General features: G+C 39.6%; 1 protein-coding gene across 9 annotated transcripts in view; it reads right to left on the bottom strand.

Annotated features, from left to right (window-relative positions):
* The window catches only part of adgrl1a (adhesion G protein-coupled receptor L1a), a 262,467-nt gene that overhangs the window by 242,455 nt on the left and 169 nt on the right, over positions 1-19,843 (bottom strand). For 8 of the 9 annotated variants that reach the window (XM_088436417.1, XM_088436416.1, XM_088436415.1 and 5 more), the window contains exons 2-3: positions 19,470-19,522; positions 11,084-11,154 (exon numbers count right to left, since the gene is read on the bottom strand). The gene's annotated coding sequence lies outside the window, so the exon portion shown is untranslated. The remainder of the gene's footprint in view (positions 1-11,083; positions 11,155-19,469; positions 19,523-19,843) is intronic. The other variant, XM_088436410.1, reaches the window with a different exon arrangement.

Genomic DNA, 19,843 nt, shown 5'->3' with positions numbered 1-19,843 from the left:
GCCTCCACCTCGCACTTGGTTGCGTTTGCATCATTTGGTATTTTGGCGGGGCTTTTTTGTCTGTTTTGGTTCCCAAGTTTGACATAGCAGCAATTGTTGGAGAAATAAAGTTGAGTTGATTTGTCGATATTCAATTCATAGCATAGTGGTGTCTAAACATTTTTGTCTGGGGGAAGCGTACAAATAAATAGAAAAACGCAAGGGCCCTTTATTTGTATTTTTTTTTGTGTTACTTTCACTTATTTAACTTATATCCATTTTCGATAACTGTTATTCCTCACAAGTGTCACAAGCTTGCCGGTTCCTATCACAGATGACTCCGGGTAGTAGGCAGGGGACACCCTGATCTATTTGCCAGCCGAAAAAGCGGACAGTTATGTATCGTAGTCAATGTAGGTCACGCGACAGGTCGCGATGGAGCGTCGAACGACGCGTCACAAGCAATGCGAAATCGATCCACACAGGAAAGCCAAAGCCAGCTGGAATTGAGCTCGGGTCCCTTAACTGTGAGGCGGACATGTTAACCACCCACCAACTGCCCTAACTTACTAAACATGATAAAAATAACACAAACAATTTCATTTGTTTTTAGTGCTTTTTTGTTGTTGTTGTTGTTCATGCAAAAACAATGTATCTGAAAATGTGCTGAGGTCGAGACCTCGTTGCACTTTGCTGAAAACGCATTTTTGCAGGGGAGCAGGAAAAGGTAGAAAGACCGAGTTTAGAGCCACTTGGTGAAAGGAAGAATAGTGAACGGCTCACTCACCTAACTCTCAACTCACTCTGAAATACAGAATAAAACTGAACATTAGAAAAGTATGTTTTGCATCCCTCAAAATGGAGGTTCCCGGAGGTACGGAGTTTTTATGTGTTATCCAACATGTGCTTCGTTTAGCATGGGATACTTATGACAATAGGTTACAACTATAAAATGGGAGTGACCTCATTCCAAATTGTTAAGTAAGCCAATTTTGCAAAAGGAGAACAAGAACAAGGGATGAGGGTTAAAAAGGAGACATGATTAACACTTCAGGCCTAAATCATGTCTCTGAGTGAATCAAGGCAAATTAGGCAGTAGATGGAGGGAATGCATTTTTCCAGGCAGGGCGAATACTTCAAGGCCTGCGGTGCTGGGGCCCTCGTCTCTAGTGGAGACTCCATTCCCACCACCTGCACTTTAATTAGAGATTATGGCGATGCATTCATATGCGTATTCAGAGAGCAGGGCAAGACAAGAGGGATACATACTATATGTTAAGAGTCAGTAATTAGCAGACCTGAGTATACAATAATGAGCGGATGATATGAAAAAGGACCTTCTGATTGAGGGGGAAAGATTTCTAGTAAAATCAGCATTTTTTTTCCCTTATCTTGGCCAAGCATAACTACCACAAGGGAAGGCTTATGTATTATACATACAGTTTGTAAGGATGAGTTCAACTGTGCCTCATGTTTTAAAATACTAGTTCATACATATATATATATATATATATATATATATATAGCCATTGCTAACAAAATAATTGCACCACAAATTACTAAAGGTATGTACAGAGATGCTAACTTTAGCTACTGTTTCGCAATGCTAAACAAGCACTTTCGCAATCTTTTCATTTGCGGGGCAGCTCAGTGGCGCAGTGAATAGAACGTCCACCTCACAGTTTAAGGGACCAAGTTCAAATCCACCTGGCTCCAGCCTTCCTGTGTGGAGTTTGCATATTCTCCCCGAGCCTGCATGGGCTCTCTCTGGGCACTCCGGCTTCCTCCCACACTCCAAAAAGATGTGTGGCAGGTGAATCCTTAGGTGCGAATGGGTGTGTTTGTCTCTGTGTGCCCTGCGATTGGCTGGCTAAAATTCCATTTAATTTGCTCCTTATTTGAAATGGAAAAACGTGCTGCTCTTGTCACGGCATTACAAAGCATTAAACTATATTTTCTGATAACAGCAGAAACCCAGTTAAAATCTCACGTACCTCCTAAAGTGCCTTTACGTACCCCCATTTGAGAGGCATTGATCTAAGAAACTAGATGGAAATAGTATTTCTTAGCACTTTGTTGCCCATTTTTCCACATCAAAACATTGATATCAGACTCATAACAGAAAACATGGTAGTCATCCACTCGTCCTTTTTACACAGACCAACTTTTCACGGCAATGATAACACCTCTGAACGCACAATATGGGCTGGATATTATGCCTCAAATTTGTCAGTGCAGTGAATACAGGACAACGACCCGGAAAAGGATGGATAAATCCCAGCTTTAAAAGCTAGCGTAAAAGGGGCTCATGATTTTTTTTTTTTTTTTTTTTCCCAGTCAAGTGAGTCAAGACAGACATATTTTGGATTGTTCCACTTTGGCTGATGTCTGCTGCTGAGGGCCATCCCGATTTAATCTGGGTCTGCAGCTTGTCTCAAATATTACTATTGTTTCACTTGGTACGAATGGTTTGTTTCCCAACACAGATTCTGCTATGTCACCACCACCGCCACATTTTGGGTTTTCTTGCGAGACCAAGGGACCGTCTAAGGGTGGCTGCTTCGCCAGGATTTAAGGTCTCTGTTAATCCCCTGCCTTTGTGGTTATGGCGGTAAAACACATTTCCGTGTTCATGCTCTGTAGCAGCCAGCTTTGGTGTGTGGCTTAAGCTTGCAGCAACAAGGAAGTAAGGATCCCACAATTTCTTCTTTCCATGTGAGAGATTTTTTTTTTTTTTTTCCCGGTGCCATACAGTTGGACGCGTGTATTTGGGGGATTAGTGGCTTAATCGACCTTGTAATGGGGAGATCAGACTGGCATAAAGGCATGGAACGAAACACCCACACACACACACACAAGTTGACACTTAAGCGTATTCCTCTCATTTAAGCTAAGAAACACTCACTTCCTGACTTTATTAAAACCACACAGCTGTCATTGCATGCTCACAGTTGAGTCAAAGGCCAGTGCTGAGTCGGAAACAAGCCAGCTCCCACCGGGTACGGTGTACTGTATGTACACACCAAACATGAACACTAATAACCTCGTATGTCTTCCCCTCAACAGCCAGAAAATGTACTCTCGCACACCACATCGTGTATTAAAGTACATTGGACACTTTACCACCACCCACAGCTGCCATATAGGTAATATGCTGCAGCTGCACAGTAGACCGAGGTCTCTCCAGGGGGTCAGTGCGTTGTCTCAATGAACAATGAGCACTCTGGCTAATGCTTGTGCGGACACCGGGGGTCACCCCACTGAGTCACCAGCCATGAATTTCCAGCAGCGCACGTCCATCTCTTTTCTGTCGGCGAGCAGCCCAAACGCTTCGGAGACCCCCCCCACTCACCAACTGGTGTACCAAACTGGTTTGAGTTGGAAGACTGAGATGTAATCCTCCTGTTATCTCTCAAAAAGCGTCGTTTATGGAATCCGGTGCAATGTGGCTGATAAGATGAACAAACAGTTGGGATCATTAGAGCGGAGATATTGTGTAATCACTGTTCTAATCTTCCACTAATCCCAACATCTCCTAACCTGCCAGAGCCGGCAATGCGTTCGTGCCGATACTCCAGCCCAATAGACAGACGACCGGTTCCAAATGCACAGATGACAGCCAAGTTAGGCATTACAAACTCATTGCGTGCAAAAAGCGTGGCCACCAATCTTGGTTTCTTTGTCGTCATTACACCTGCACAAGTAAAAACGCAACCAAATTTCACTTAACAGGCTCGAACAATCCAAGAAATGACCAACAGAGGGAGACAGAATGGAAAGGTCTGTTGGTACTCACTCCGAAAAGATGATGGGGTCTATAGTATAAGCCTGGAAAAAAAAAAAAAAAACTCGTACATACCACATAGATATCACCACAAGTTTCTAGACAAGAACACTGACGCGGGCACAATGGTCAGGAAACTCAAACCCAGAGCCTTTTGGCTGGGATACGACCACTCTACCACCGCCTCATGACGCCCCATGGCATTCACTGCCATTGACGGCTATAGACGTTAATGATGCATTTGACTGGGCAAGGAAGGAAGAACTCTTTGACTGCAAGCCCGGTTAAAATTGTTGACTAATTAAATGGCATCACATGTGCTCCGGACGCAAGTAATGACCAATCATGCCCGACATCTTTTCTGAGTGTGGCCATAATGTTCACAAGCAGAACCTGAGCCCAAAGCATGTGATTTCATTTTCGAAATGCGTTTAAAAGCATTAATTGTACATGAAAAATAATGAAGATATCAAATTAATTATATACAAAATATGAATTTGAAATAATATGAAGAATGAATTCTGAAGAGAGTAAAATCTAAAATATGTAAAATATAAATATTTCACATTTTAAAAAATGCTGGTACCCACATAAACATTACTGTATATGTCTATACAGTCGGATGTGGGCATTAAATTAGTTTTAACTTATATGAAAAACAGCATTAAATTAACCTTACTGCCATCTGCAGAAACACTGTTAAAATCTCACAACCCCTCGATGTCCTTTTATGTAATCCCAAGAGTAATTGTGCCCACATTTATGACCCGTAAACCTAAATAACCTTTTTTTCCCCTTGCTTTAGACCTTGCTGCTCCCACACTGAAGAAACGTAATGCAGGCTTTGCTCACATGCAATTATTTACATTTACAGGTCTAACACGCTTTAGTGTTACTTAAAACATTGTTATGACGCTGAACACATCATCCACTGTGCACCTTTTCATATGAACATCGCAAGATATTACAACACATATCGCTGTTCTTTTCCTTCAAAACTAATAACCGGCTGTGTGCACAGAAGAAAAAAAAAAATCAATACTCTCAGTACGGGAAAAAAAAAAAATCCAGATTTCTTTTATCCTTCTATTTTTTTTCCCTCTTTTGCCTGGCCCCAATCGCTCACCACTCCCTTCTTGGGCTGAAATTGGCCGCCTCCTGATCTGGGTGTCCGTGCAGCAGCAGTGGCTCCGTGTGCTGATCTGTGCTGGTACAATGCCTGTGAGGCTGATCGATTCCAATAATAAGACATTTTCCCAGGATGCTCATCTCCTCCCTGCGACCCACGCCGATGGCCCCCGGGCCCAGCCCGGGACCCCAATCCTGGAATCTGACTCCTACGCACCTGTGGGTCATCCCGGCCCTCGGATTTATTTGATAGGCAGCTCCCGATTCGTCTTGGCCGGCTCACTACCCCGGGATATAAAAACGGAGAGGAGCGGAAGGGGGAAGGATAAGGGGCCATTTGGGGAAACATGCGGCGATGTAGATGGCGTCGGCTCCATCTCATCAAATCTGGCATCTTTTCTTCTCTAATGGGGAACTAAACCAAGCCGGATTTCTCATTTTCAGAGCGCTTGCAGATGGACAGAAGATTGGAGGCGCTCAAGATGGGCAACGGGGACGGACATCGTTCGCATGTCTCGCCGGAAACGCGAGGAAAACATGAAGAGGCAGCCTGTTTTTGTTTTGATTTTTTTGTGTAAGTCCTTGGCACGATTAAGATGCCGCGTGTGTGCCAGCGAAGCCTGTTTGTAATTAATTGAATTGACAGACGCGGCCTGCAAGACAAAGACAACCGAGACAAAGGTGTCAGCGGAGTGAAAAGGGAAAACACTTTATGACCGGCTTGATTTTTTTTTTCTTATATGTAAAATATATACCGTAGAAGCCTTCTCTCGTCTCCGTAGTTTATTTATCTGAAGTTAGGGGCTTAATGAGATCCCAGCGGTACTGCAACAACTACCAATGTAGAAACAAGAGGGAGACAATGTCAGGAACGAGGAGGGAGGGTCGGAGCGTGACGAATGACAGCGGAACAGATCCAGATAAGGAGAGTGGTGGAATACAGGAAGATAGCCCGAAACGATTCCGCCTCTGTCGACCCAATAACAGTCCTTCTGCCGAGCTCAACAGTTGCTTATTGATAAACATCCCCAGTGCGCCAGCAGATTGCTCGAGCCCGGCCCGAGACCGATTGGCCGCAGCGTTGCGGCGGCACCGGTCCAGCCCTTTGTGCCCAGCAAAGGAATGGAAAACAGATGCCACATAAAATGCTCTGGCACTGGAGCCGTGTGTTGATTCACTCGCTCCATTTTCTCTCTTTGAACAATGCTGCTTTATTACATGGATAAATATACTGGACGCTTGCATGCGCACATGTGCGTGTGCTTATGCTCCAGAGTGGATCTAAGCCTCTATACACAGGTTTCGAACAATCGTGACAAAATGTTAAAACGGGGGAAAAAGTACCCTGTAAGACCCTAGATTTTGGATAACACACCTAGATGGGAAAACGGAGCTTCGTGAAACATGTGATATGTTTTTACTCCTCCAGATAGTGCTCTCGGTTTAAAAAGAAGGGCTAGTGCAACGGAAATATATTCAATTTACATTGCATCTTTAACCAAGTTGAATCAATATAAAACTTGACATATTGAAGGGATACACTGTTTTGCAAAGGAGCCAGGATGACACAAATTAGCAATAAGTTGCTTTAGGTTTCAATCAATTTGCTCTTAATTTGAAAAGAAAAACAAACTTATGGATGGACAAAATACCGCACAAGGCGGAGACCAAGAGTCCCTTCTAAAGAAGTAAAAAAATATTTATATCAAAAGTGTTTCATGAGGTTTCATTTTCCCATCGCTACACATCAATGTTAATCTCAAACACTGAAAGATATAAACATGGCATTTAGGGTTTGATTATGCTCCTTATCCACTGCTTGGAAGTTTTGCAGCTACTTAATATGTAACATTTGCTTCTTGGCTGCAGTGGCCCATAGGACTGGGCCACTTTCCTCAAATTTGCATCGCTGTTATATTATTTCTTTCGACACATTTATTGCATTAGCCAGTTAAAGTTCATGAATGACTACTTTGCTGACTTCTAAAAATTTACCTAAACCTTAGTGATTATGATGGTGTTTCATTGCCCAGTTTTTGTGCTAGCATAGCGGGCAGGATATCATCTACCATTTCACCTGTTCTCTTCTTCCTTGGTGGATTACTTACTGCTTATCCTTTTTGTGTGAAAATGTAAAAATTTACATTCACCACCATGGAATTGGCATTTAATGATTTCGACCAGCAGCTTGACATTGTGAAATGACAGTTTAGCAATTTGTACTGTTTACTGCATATCGCGCACACTCTTGATGTATAATTATATTCATGACTTGATTGTTAGGTGTAATAACAGGTGGAAGAAATAATACGCATGGGTAAAATCTATACTGCATACATATTTAAATACCAAACATGAATACTAAAAATAAATCTAAATATCTCTTAAAAAGGAAAAGTGTAAAATTTAGACCGTTTTTCATTAAAAAGGAATACACTAAATGATTATAAATTTAAAAAAAATTGCAAATAAAGGTGTTCTTTACGGCCAACAATATGTTTTAAATATACTGTAATTGTATGTCGAGTTATCATTAAATTATATTACATTGGGGGTGGCTCCAGAGGCTGCTACGTCTGTTATAGCTGCGGACAATGGTAAATGCAGCACCGCCATCGTTGATTAAAATTAGCTGTTAACCGGTGTAATTGAGACTGAAAAAAAGTAGTAAGAATATCAAATTCCTAGTGCGATTGTATAACACATTAGAAGTCTATTTATCACTTACTTCCGCTTACATTCTTATACGTTATGCCTGTCAGCCTCCTGCAAAGAAAAGCCAAACCAAAGTCTGTTCTCCTGTTGATTTGACGTCTGTTAACTTGTTGTTTTCCTACTTTCGGGGGGAATACAAGCACCACTGGAGGTAATACGAAGCTAATGTGTGACGAATTGAGGCAAAGGGCACGGAGGCAAGCTGCGTGGCGGCGATGAGAGGCGAGGAGATGAGGGCACGGAAAAATGCCGAGCTGAAGGGTTTGGAAGAGCAAAATCAGCACTTATGCAAACACTTCAACTCTCCCCCCCAAAAAACTACACACAGTCATCCAATGCTGCGTGTTTCGCAGTACGATGAATCTCATCCATATCGGGATGTCACGCTGGGCAAAATCTTCTCTTGGAAAAGTGACTGGCCATTGTGCTGTGAGACTATTACATGGTCTAACAGAGCTCAACTAATAACGGGGACAGAGTCAACCGAGCAACCTCCTCAGACCACATGCCCATTTTTACCAGCTACTCATTCCTTTTGCAAATTTTCCATCATGCCTGTCGATAATGCAATTTCTGAAGCAAAGGACTCGAACACTGTACAATTTTTTTGTTTGTTTTTTCCCCTCTTCTGAAGATCTACCTGGCTACTTTATTTATCCTGAAATAAGGCTAGAAACAGTTATTTTATCATCACGCTTTATTCAAGCATTACCTTGCTATAATTTGCACAGAAATAACAAAAGTTGTTTTTTTTCTTTGCAGATAATAAAGTGTTTCCTTTAACAATTTCACATAAAAGGGACCATCTAACAACATCGCTCAGCTAGTCCATAAATAAGCACACTAAGGACTGCCGAATATTGAATGAGGAAGTAGAACACAACAGAAGTCAACCACTGCAAAAAATAAAAAATAAATAAAATACAGTTTTTAGAAGGACTGGGCAATAAATCTGCTTAATTTGACATTTTCAAAAGTGGCGATTTGAAAATTAACTAAATTGTGAAACCATGTTTTTAAACAAGTCGCATAATGCTGGATGGCTGGATTTAAAAACGCCGGTGGGTGGCATGGATGACGCCACTAAAACATCTGTTTTTGCTGTGTTAAGTGTAATAGCAATAAAATAAGGACTGGCAGCATTTGTTTTTAAATCCTACGCACTTATTTTTTTCTGTTTTAGACTAGCCTGTACCCTGTATAAACACTGTAAAAAAAAGTAGTTCACAGTTGTTGGAAAGTTGATTTATATTGCTTTTTTTTTCCTTTTGTTGATGTTGAAAATTATCATTTCAAAATTGTGGCGGCGCACTAACTTGCACGAAGCATTCTGCACCAGACACATCCCCACACATCAGGCCTTTTGCCTCCTCCATACACCCGCCTTCTCTCCAAGCCTGCTCCCTCCCAGTTTTAGGTATACTTCTACAATTTTTCAATCCATTGACCTGAAACAATCAATTACTTTAGTACTTGATTACATAGGGTAATTGATTACCTTAGTCCCTAAAGTAATTAGTAATTAGTGGATTAAATTGATTACTTTAGCACCTAAAGTAATCAATAGTAGTACCAAAAGTAGTCAAGTACTTTAGTTTTTAATTAATTTAGTTAATTCATTGCTTGATTCTTACTAAATTCACCAGTCATTTTTAGACCCTCCTATAGCCAAAAACCTGAAAAAAAATTGCCTATAAGTAATTGGAATTGAACGTTTGAACTCTTTAAAACAAGAACAAAAACACGTAAAATACAACAAACATATGTCTTTGGGATTGAATGAGTTGGGAACAACCTTTATTCAATACGATGTAGATTCAATGAATGAAAAATAAGTTGTTGCCCCTCTCCCTTGTTTGACTGCTCAGTGTGTTTGTGTGTGTGTATGTGTTTGCGCGCGCGTGCATGCATTTGCCCGTCAGTTTGAAAAGCAGTGGGAGGCTTTCCAAAAGCACTTCCCACGAGATGCATCTCCGTCGTGGCTGAGCACACATCTGTCTCTTGCTCAAACACAACACAAATTTAAAGTTAGCGCATCGACACCTTCGCTCCCTAAAAAGTTGCGGTGAGAGAGCGGCGAGATGTTTACTGTTGTCACTGTGAATTGTGCTCCTTGTATTTGAAAGTTTGCCTTCTGCGCTTTGCCGCTGATTGGATCGATTCCGCCGAGCGACAAGAGCGATAAAGTGAGATGACACGTGGAAAATCATTGTATTTAATAGTCAGCTCCCATCGACTTTTGCGATGTTGTAATTGCGCCAAGCCAAAATGTGTCCTTGATGAGATTTCGGATTACATGTACTGCCACTAGTGCCTATTACGCTGACTCCTCCGAAATTTGCTCCATTGCTCTCATTGATGGAAAACAGAGCAGAGTGTAAAATGTGGCATTGTCTTTTTTTTTCCTCCTCAACGGTTTGACTACCCGCGAGGAAAAGACGGAGCTACACGACTACCGATGTTGTTGCCCCAACATATATTATCTTCCAGTCAATGCGCTCGGTTCCAGGTGACATAATAGCGTTGCATAATAACGCAGCGCCACAATGCATGCGTTTGCACAAAAAGAGCTCCTTTGGGGGATCGTAATGGAATGCCATTAGCGGGCGCACGCACACTAGCGCCGCTCCGAATGGCCTCATTGCAAGTGGTGGCGCACTAACTTGCACGGAGCATTCTGCACCAGACACACCCCCGCACATCAGGCCTTTTGCCTCCTCCACACACCCGCCTTCTCTTCAAACCCACTCCCTCCCCTTGACTCATTTCTTCCTTCATCAACTCAATGACATCCATCTATGGGCCGTGACATTACAGAGAAACAGAGCCGAGGAAGGGGGACGAAGGGAAGTGAAAAGAAAAAAAAAAAGAAAGAAAATGGTTGACACTGCACGGGCAAGCGAGGGAGATTAAAAGAAAAGGGTTAGCGGGGTTGGAGGGGGGGGTTCGGAATAAGATTGAGAGGGAGCAAGCGAGACGGGGAGCGAGGGACGTGCGAGCGACTCCGTCAATGTCACGAGGCGACGTTGAGGTGGCCGCGGACATGGGTGAAGGAGCGGTGAAGCGGCTTTGACGGCGGCACGCTCGTGTGACGAGGGGAAACGCTCTCCTTGAGAGAAAAAGCTCAATAATTCAAAGGAGAGGTGGAAGGGGAGAAAAAAAAAAAAAGAGTGGTGAGTAAGGCTGTGTAATGGTGCCTGACGGGAGTTTTAGAGCTCTACTCTGACATGGCGGGAACTCAAAGGTCTCAAATTGACATAACTATGATCATCAGGTGACTATTTTGCATGAATACATAAAAGTCTACACACCCCTTTTCAAATGATGCTTTTTGTGAAAAAATGAGGCCAAGATAAATTTCCACCTGAGTTCAACTGTCGGTCAAATGGACCATAACATTTTTTCCCACGTGTTGTTTCTGCTCCGTGGCTATGTTTGCAGAAAAACACAATACAGCTCATCGGAAGAACACCATACCTACAATGAAGCCTGGTGGTGGCAGCATCATGCTTCGGGGGCGTTTTTCTTCAGAGGGAACGTTCAGACCCCTGCCAGAAAGCAAAACAAAAGGTCAGGAAAAACCTACTAGAAATTCGCAAATTCATAGGAGGCCAACACATTTAAGATGATGACAGGTGTGTACCAATTCCCTTAAAATAATTTTTAGTCACATCCTAGTTATAAAAGGGTGAGTACAGTTGTGCAACTACCATTTATATTTACATTTATCGGGCACATTTTTTGTAAACAAAACCTAGTATTTGAACTGAGGTGTATATATTTTTCACATCCTTTGTACACTTACTAAAGTCTATTATTTTTATTTGTTGGTTGTCATGATACAACTTTTTTACTCCCAATAATTGCCGTGAAGAATACTATCCGATATCAATACAATACCAGCAAGATGATACTTTTATTTTTTGTATGAAATCATAGGTGACTTGATCATGTGATACTATCTGAACTAAGAACAATAACTTGTAAATTGTCAAGGAATTAAGACCGATTCGTCCCAAATATTCGCATTACATAAATTCAAATTCAAAGAAGAGAATTTATTGCAATTGAAATCGTATATCAACCAGCATCTGTTCACTGTTTTCAACCTTACCGGTCCCACGTGTAGCTAGCTAGCTACAGTTAATTCATGATTTTTGATGGCATTAGTTTGATCAATAAACAACTTATCCTCTTTCCCGGATTGAGGACATGAAGGAAACAATGAGGAACTAACTGTATCCCCTTCTATCCAGTAGCCTTCTTAAAAAAAAAAAAAAAATGGGCTCGTAGATTAAAAAAAAAAAATTGCACTTCAACAATTGTCAGTAAAGACCTCGCTCCTCAAGAGAGTATTCAATAGGATCAAAAAATGTTGAAACGACGAGTAGGATCACTCAAGCTCGTCTGATCCAAGCTCAACCAAGACATAAAATGTACAGTTTTTTTTTTTTTTTTTAAACAAGAGCTATACTGCCCCCCCACCCCCCAATATAAATCAAAGCAAACAAATCTTGTTTTTCTCTGTGTGGCTTTACATTAATGCTGGCCTGTGCGCCATACGAGTCTTTAGTTGAGAGCATTCTTTTTTTTTTGTCAAATGCATTGAAACCCAACACTGAGTTGTGCTGCTATAATGTCACTATTTTCGTCGCAGAGGCAGTTTTACCGCACAAAATTTATTCTGCTAGTCAGTGGGCAGAATTATGTGCTGAAGCTTGAGCCAAGTGAACTTAATTTAGCCTTGTGAAAAAGGTAATACGAATAAGACTAAGATAGTCTGTAATGAAGGAGGAGGGGGCTAAAAAAAAAGAATGACAAGACATTAATTCAGAGATTTAGCTCTAAGCTAAATGAATGTTCAGCTTGGGTAAAAATAAAAAAGGGGTCACGGTGAGGGAAGCTGCAACAAGGGGACACAGATTGGAATTCTTGCCCATATGCAGCCGCTTGAAGTGTCTTTCTAGGGGTACAAATTCTATTGTCGAAGATTTAGGGATGTGAAAATGTTGGCAAGGAGGATGACAATAATAGCCGCTGAGCTAATTAGAAGATGACTTCAATTAAGCATTAAGCAACAAGATAATCTCCGTCATTTCTCCAAACTCTAATTTGAGTGCAGATATTCATTTATGTGAAGAATGGTATTCATTTTCTCTATCTTGCACAACACACACACACACACACAAATATTCCCCTTGGTGCCTGCAGAACATACTGCTTGATAGTGGTTGGTTTTGATGTGTGAAGGGACTGCAGTGCATCCTGCTGGTAGAAAGCATCCACAACAAGCATCACTTTGCATGCAAATTGCATTTTGTGGTGGATCACGGCTGCCTTGTGGAATTTAATCGAACCTAGAAAGTAGGGTGGTAAATTTATCAAGACAATGCAGAGAAAGGTCTGGGTCTCTATTGGCAGTGGGAGGTGCGCAGCATAGCCAAATATTGTACTCAACTTTCGTTACTTCATGTGATGTGACAAGTGAAAGTGAAAGGACTTTTCTAAATTATTAGAGGGTTGGGGGTTTTATTTTCCAAAAAATATAGTGTTCTCTTGTATTTCACATTTAATGAGAACTGGAAAATCCTTGCATTAACATTGTACGTACATAAATAAAGTATATGAAATGTTTTAATAAAACCTTGCCTACCTTTCTTTCCCATTCACAGGGATCTCCTGACCATAGTATGGAGGCTATAGAGATCTGCCTCATTATGTGGAAAAAAAAACTTTATTCTCTTTTACAACACACAACACACAGTGCATCAGAGCATGGTGAGCAGCAGCTCACTCTTCCCGCAACCTTAAAAGGACAGACTCAACGTGTGAATAAACTAAAAATGAACTAAAATTAAGTACAACTTAGCAACAATGTCCTTGATTTTGTCTATGTTGATAATCATCACACATTACAGTAGCTTTCAGGATTTATTTTAAATGCATTTACTACAGTATTGCTCTTTGTCCATAAAGCTATAGAAGGCCAAACACTCATTTCAGAATTCTAGGTGTACATGATAAAAATACTCAGTGACTATTTTTTTTCTAAATTGTTCACGAACATTTAAAATATGGATAAAAAGCAAAAACTAAGACCAAAATCTAAAAGCATTTTTGAAAAAGTAACTAGTATAACCTAACAAACGAGCTCTGAGAACGAATTAATATCAACCGAATTTAAAAGGCAAAAATAAAAACGAAAGTAAAATTATGAATCAGATACGATAAGATGCACACTTAGGAGTCTGCGTCATTTTTTTAAACTAAGCACCCAAAGTTTCTGCACATTTGGACTTTGCTAAAGATGCGTGTTGTGGTCCCATGCACTCACGGATGCAAAATATATGTAAAATAATGCTAAATAATTGCTAAATAACGATCCCGAAGATACCAAGTCAAAGAGCTTTCATTTATCCCGGGAGCCATGCAGAGGTTTTGCAATGACTCATGCACCTCCAAACTAAATCCCGCCCGCATAACATTTATTCTGTACACGCTTACAAATGACGGCAATCAATTTCGAGTGTCTTTCAAAACAATATGAAGTACATCCGTCTGTGATTATTAACTTAGTGGTGTTGAGCGGGTCCAGAGGGGCTCACTTTTCGACAAATGGGCTTTCTGGAATCCACATTAGGCTCGGGGATCATTGCGTTGCCATGTGGGAGTGATGGCGCCGTTTGCGCTTTGTGCCGTCTTCAAATATAAAGCCAAAAACTAAACGTAGAAACAAAAACTTTACTGCTATCAATTTGTCATGTTTTATGCCCTAATTTTGGAGCTAATCTAAAAATCAATAGATCGTTAATACAGGACTTGGAAGGAATATAAATAATTTCGTTTATGCGCAATCCTTCAAACGCGATTTTATTAGATCAATCCGGCTAATAGCCTGAAGGGCTCGTTAGTAAACAGCACATCGTGAAATATTTGCACAAATTTAATGCAATGCCATAAACTTGCAAGTTGCACATTTTACGGACCGGCCGTTCGGGAGTGACTGCTGGAGTGGGGATTGCTACGACGAGGCTATTAAATGGACAACAAACACCAATATTAGGAACCATATTCGGAACACATGTACTGGCTTACACAAAAAGAATTTGTTTTGAAGTATGGAAGTTATTTGCAAGACTATTTGTTGGAATCATCATCACTTTTTCATGCACGACATATGTGCCTTTGAACATCAACTATTTCCTGTATTCATGTAACAATATTAATATGATTAAAGGTCAAAATGGGATCAAAATGGCAGCTGAGACCCAGCCTGTTCATTTGTGTCCACTGTTGTGTCCAATATGTCTCAGGCAAGACAGCAAAATCAATTTCATCTCCCCGAAGCATGAGATGTCGTTGGAAAGGACAGGATGTCCTCTACTGAGCGCAATAGGACTTAGAGGGTTTCTTCAGTCAGTCAAAAAGTATAGACTAAAAACAACTGTCCACTGCAGTGGACACAAATGAGGTCTCAGGAGGGCATGAGAGGAAACATATTAAGACATTTTCAAAAAGCGCACTGACTGCATCAAGCAAAATTCAAGTCAAAATGGTGTTAATGTGGGTTTAATTATGTACTAAATCAATAAACGTGAAAATTGTGAAAGACTTCATTTTAGTAGTTAAATTCAAAAAGTGAATCTTGTAGTGAAATATTTCATGACATTCATATCATTGTATTTATGAAGAAACCCTCTCAAGGAATTATTACATTAAAAAAGGGGTTGTTTGTCTTCCAATTAGACTACACAAAAACTGTAATTTCATAATTTGCCAATGGATCTATGATGTCATTAATCAGATTTGCGAATAATAAAAGATTTCCCACTATACTTAGTAGGATTTTCTTTTATGTGCCTATTTTTCATGGTGGGGGCAGTTTTTTCGGATACAATGTATTTTTTTTCTCTTTTGAGGGGTTAGGTTTTCCATATTGAATGCTTCTGAGAATATTTGGGGAGAATTTAAATGTTTCTTCTTTTCCCCTGAATCATTTCATTGGGGTCCTATCATACAAAAACTTTGCTTATTTGTGGGCCGGGCTGGTCCTAATTCCCAGAGAATAGAAGGGATTGACTTGATAGTCTTTCGATCGGATCGGTGATCCGTTTTTGTTTTACTTGCTAATCGGTGATTGGCCCCAAAATCCTGATCATCCGAATCCTGTTTAGTACAGAAACTAGCTTGGAATCACTTCTGATGAATAATAACCCTTATATATACGAGCTAACTTTTTTGAATGCACCATAATGTTATCCACTACATCTAAATTTATTGAGGTGCACCTGTCCTGTATACACATTTTTTTAAGTGATGATTTGAACTGGAGTAGCTTTGCCCAGGTAGGTCCCCTTATGCTCAGCCTGCCTGCTTTGCATTTAAGGGAGCTACAAAGCAGTCGGGCCGGCTTTCTGTTTCCTACATCGCCTCGGTCATGGCAGGTGACGGGGGGTGCTTTGGCCCAATTGCCCAAGGCCAGGAGAAGTTCTCCGTGCGAATGAAAGCTCCAGCAGAGCAGAACTTTCACACTTTCACCTCACAGAGCCTTTGAGCACCGCAGGGACCGAATAGAAGCAAGTCAATGTAAAAAGTTTGGTATGGGCAGATTTTACACCCAACGCCCAATCTCAGGCGTGACTGTGGATCCGTGTTCAGAGGGACGACGAACTCCATCAAACATGGAAGCCACTTGCCAATTTATTTATATATTTATTTTAATACCTCTCAAGTCGAACAATTCTTCTGGATTCCATAAGAAATGTTGGAAACGAATAATCTCTTGGGGGTCAAACTATGGTCAACTTAAAACTGGCTTTAACTATTGTGACAATGCTGTAAGTAACATTTTATCTGACTTTGCATTGTAAAAAAAAAAAAAAAGTCCAACCTTGTCACCTCCGACGTAAGATGTTTTATTTGTGTTATTGACAAAGCTGTGTGTATAAAAAGGACTGCCTGCCCTGCAGTTTTACCACTGGTGCAAAAACCCGTTCATGTCATTTCATCAAGCTAGAGCGATTGAGAAAACAGGAAGTGGCTTCGCTGATGATTTCAGCTTCCTTTGTAGTTTGAATGTGTACCTCACAATATTTGGTTCATTCCAGAATTGGAGGACGTTTTACATCCCACCCATCAAATTTGATGTCATCCACATGCACAATACTAAACATGCAGTTTTTGAGTAACTTGAGACTTTTGAGATTTGAGACTAACTCTAAAAAGAACCAGAGAAAAGAATTCTTGAAAATAGTTGTAAAAATATTAAGTGGTGTGTCTGAATCTTAAATGAAACAATTCAAATGTGATTAAAATTTCTTTTTCTTTTTGTTCCATTGCTGCCTTATACAACTGTAGGAACATTTGTTTTGAAAACATACCATTTCAAATAATGATTATTATCCATGGAACTTCTGTCCCACAACATGCAGACAGTCCTTGTTATCGTAACAGTTTTAGCACGGTAGAAGAAGAAGGAAACAGCTAATCACATGATACACTGGACTTGACATTATCAAACAAGTTTTCCAAAAGAATGGCTAGGAGCATGTCCTTGCTTCTATTTTTTTTTTAAGTGAGCCTTACTTGAAGGTACTAGAGTGAACACATTTATTTTATAAAATCATGTAATAAAAGTTGTACCATTTATCTGTAAGGTGAACTAATTGATATTTTTTAAGCCAAAATGTCCTCCAATTCTGATGTGACCCCATATGTCCAAATCTTATTACATATACAAATACATATATATATAATTCTGACAACTTCTAACATTTATGCTACACATCTGTTTCACTAATACAGATAAAGTACATACTTGTCTCCGTCCTCTCATTGGGTTCTGTTATTTATAAGCTCATGCATTCTGCGCACAATCTTTTAATTGAATCCAGCATGTCAAAATGTAGCAGACTTTAAAACGTCTCCTCCAGAGAGACGCGGGAGCGACCAATGCAATGCAACTATGTTATTTCTGCAAACATAAAACATATTCCATCATTTTTGCCTTAAGCCGCCTCCTGGCTTATGCTGCATGTGGGCCCGCACATCGTGTTCAGAATGTTTGGGTCAGCGTTTTGTGGAGTTTTATTTAAAATGTAAAAAAATAAATAAATAAATAACTTGCTGAATTTGCTGAGTTGGTGCTTCCACCTTAATTTCCAGCTTGTTGTTCCACATTGCAACTGATGAGAATATTTTTTCTGGGCTGGAAATACACTACTGACTTTTTAAGATGGCCTGCCAAAAATAATTCACACAAGGTAACTACAAGCCTGGAAATTGCTGTTGTTCTGAAAAAAATATTACAAGAAACTATAACATCTCTAGCCATATATTTTATGTGCAGTTAAGCGCAGAAGAAAATAAGTGCAGAAATAAGTGCATACAATCGATTGGGGACCATGTTTGCCAGTCACAAGTCCCAGAGGATGTAACACCATATTTCTTCCACTAGACGGTGCTCTTGTTTTCTCTGTGGTTATTTCTATCTTAACAATAAAACACTGTACCATATTTGAGATTACAGAACCCTGATTGCTTCCACGTCAAAGAAATTGGTGTTTTTTTGGTTTGTTTTTTTTGTTGTTTTTGTTTTTTTCCAAACGGAATGAGTGCAGTTTCTAACCTATGACAGTATTCTATTCTACCTATTCTAACATATTATGGGAACAATACTTTTTTAAATTGAAACCAGAGGAGCAAAAGAATGCCTATCTGCAATAATTAAAAACAAAAAAAAATGAAAATTTAATGTAAATGTATTGAGATAGTTATGATCTGCATAAATTTAAAATGTAAGTATAGTTGTTGAACCATTCTAACTGTGCACATAAAAATATAAAAAACTCTTGTTTAAAAAAATGAATGATTAAAGTATTCCATACCTTTTATATTCTATAAATCTATTTGAAAGTAGAAAAGTAACTAAATTATTCACTCAACATTCTGAATGAAATGATGCCTAACCTTTAACAAATAATGTTACATGCAGAAAATAGTCAAAGTAAATGTAAATGATAAAAATCAGTAAAATGTTTCAATTACTCACATTTAATTACATACATTTACACATATATATGAGCATATATGTGTGCATGTGTGTTCTCACAAAATCAGGCCTGTCTCCGAAAAAAAAAAAAAAGAGAGACATGGATACATTGTACAAATAATTCCCCTTTAAATGTCATATATATTACAAAGAGGTAGCTCAAAAATTGCCAAAGTTACAGCAATTTGAAAACATTTGAAGTCTTGGCATATTTGGTAAGGTTCATCAACTAAACCCTTAACCTAAATGTATTCTGTTTAAAAAAAAAGCCTCATTCAGCATAATTTGGGTGTGCAAAATTTAATAAATTGTAATCTGCATACAGTATTTTATATTCATTGAAAAAATACTGTACCTCAACGGGGCAAAAAGCTACATTATTTCCTCTGAGAACTCTCGACCGAGGAGGTCAATAAAACAAATCACAATGTCAGCAGTGCAACAATATACTCCAAATCTATTTTGGCACATTATATAAAAGAGGTTCAGCTCAAGAGCGGACACACTAAATCAGCACGGTCTCCGTGTTGCAATCTGCAAGGACAATTTATTCTTGACAAAATGAAGGAAATGTCATTTTGCACATATTGTAACAAGTTAGCACAAAGTGGTCAATTCTAAAGCAGACATGTTTCCCTGAGAAGGTCACAGTGACTGGATCTAGCATTTTTTCACATCCATTGGCTTTTTTTTTTTCTAAGTTTCCACAAAAAATGCAAAACAAGCTAATATACAGCAAATATTGCTAGCTAACTTAATAAAATTACCACTCAGCTACAGCCTTGATATGAGGTTATTTCAACAGGAACCTACCAGATGTTGATGTAGTGTAGGTGAGGGTACTCAAACCATGAGCCTGATGAAAGCTAAAAAGTGGGAGAAAAAAATGTGACTTATTATTACTTTCATTCAAACTACATTAAACAAGAGTAAACAACAACGAGACCAATGAAAATTTTATATCTCGGCGTCTAACTTCGTGCTGGACACTTCAACAAATCTCCACTATAAGCCTAGGTAATAAGAAGTGTAACTATTTTCAAGGCAGAATTTTCTTTCTTTTTTTTTTTTTAAATACAAGAGCATTAATTTCTACAGTTAAATAAGACGTACTAGGCACTTACGTTGCAAAGAAAACGGACGATTTTACAAGTGCAAGTTAAACACAAAACGATGATAAAAGTGAC

Source organism: Hippichthys cyanospilos, chromosome 16, assembly GCF_059441005.1.
Source record: "Hippichthys cyanospilos isolate Australia breed blue-spotted pipefish chromosome 16, RoL_Hcya_1.0, whole genome shotgun sequence".
Classification (NCBI taxonomy): domain Eukaryota; kingdom Metazoa; phylum Chordata; class Actinopteri; order Syngnathiformes; family Syngnathidae; genus Hippichthys; species Hippichthys cyanospilos.
This window is presented reverse-complemented; position numbering and strand designations above follow the sequence as displayed.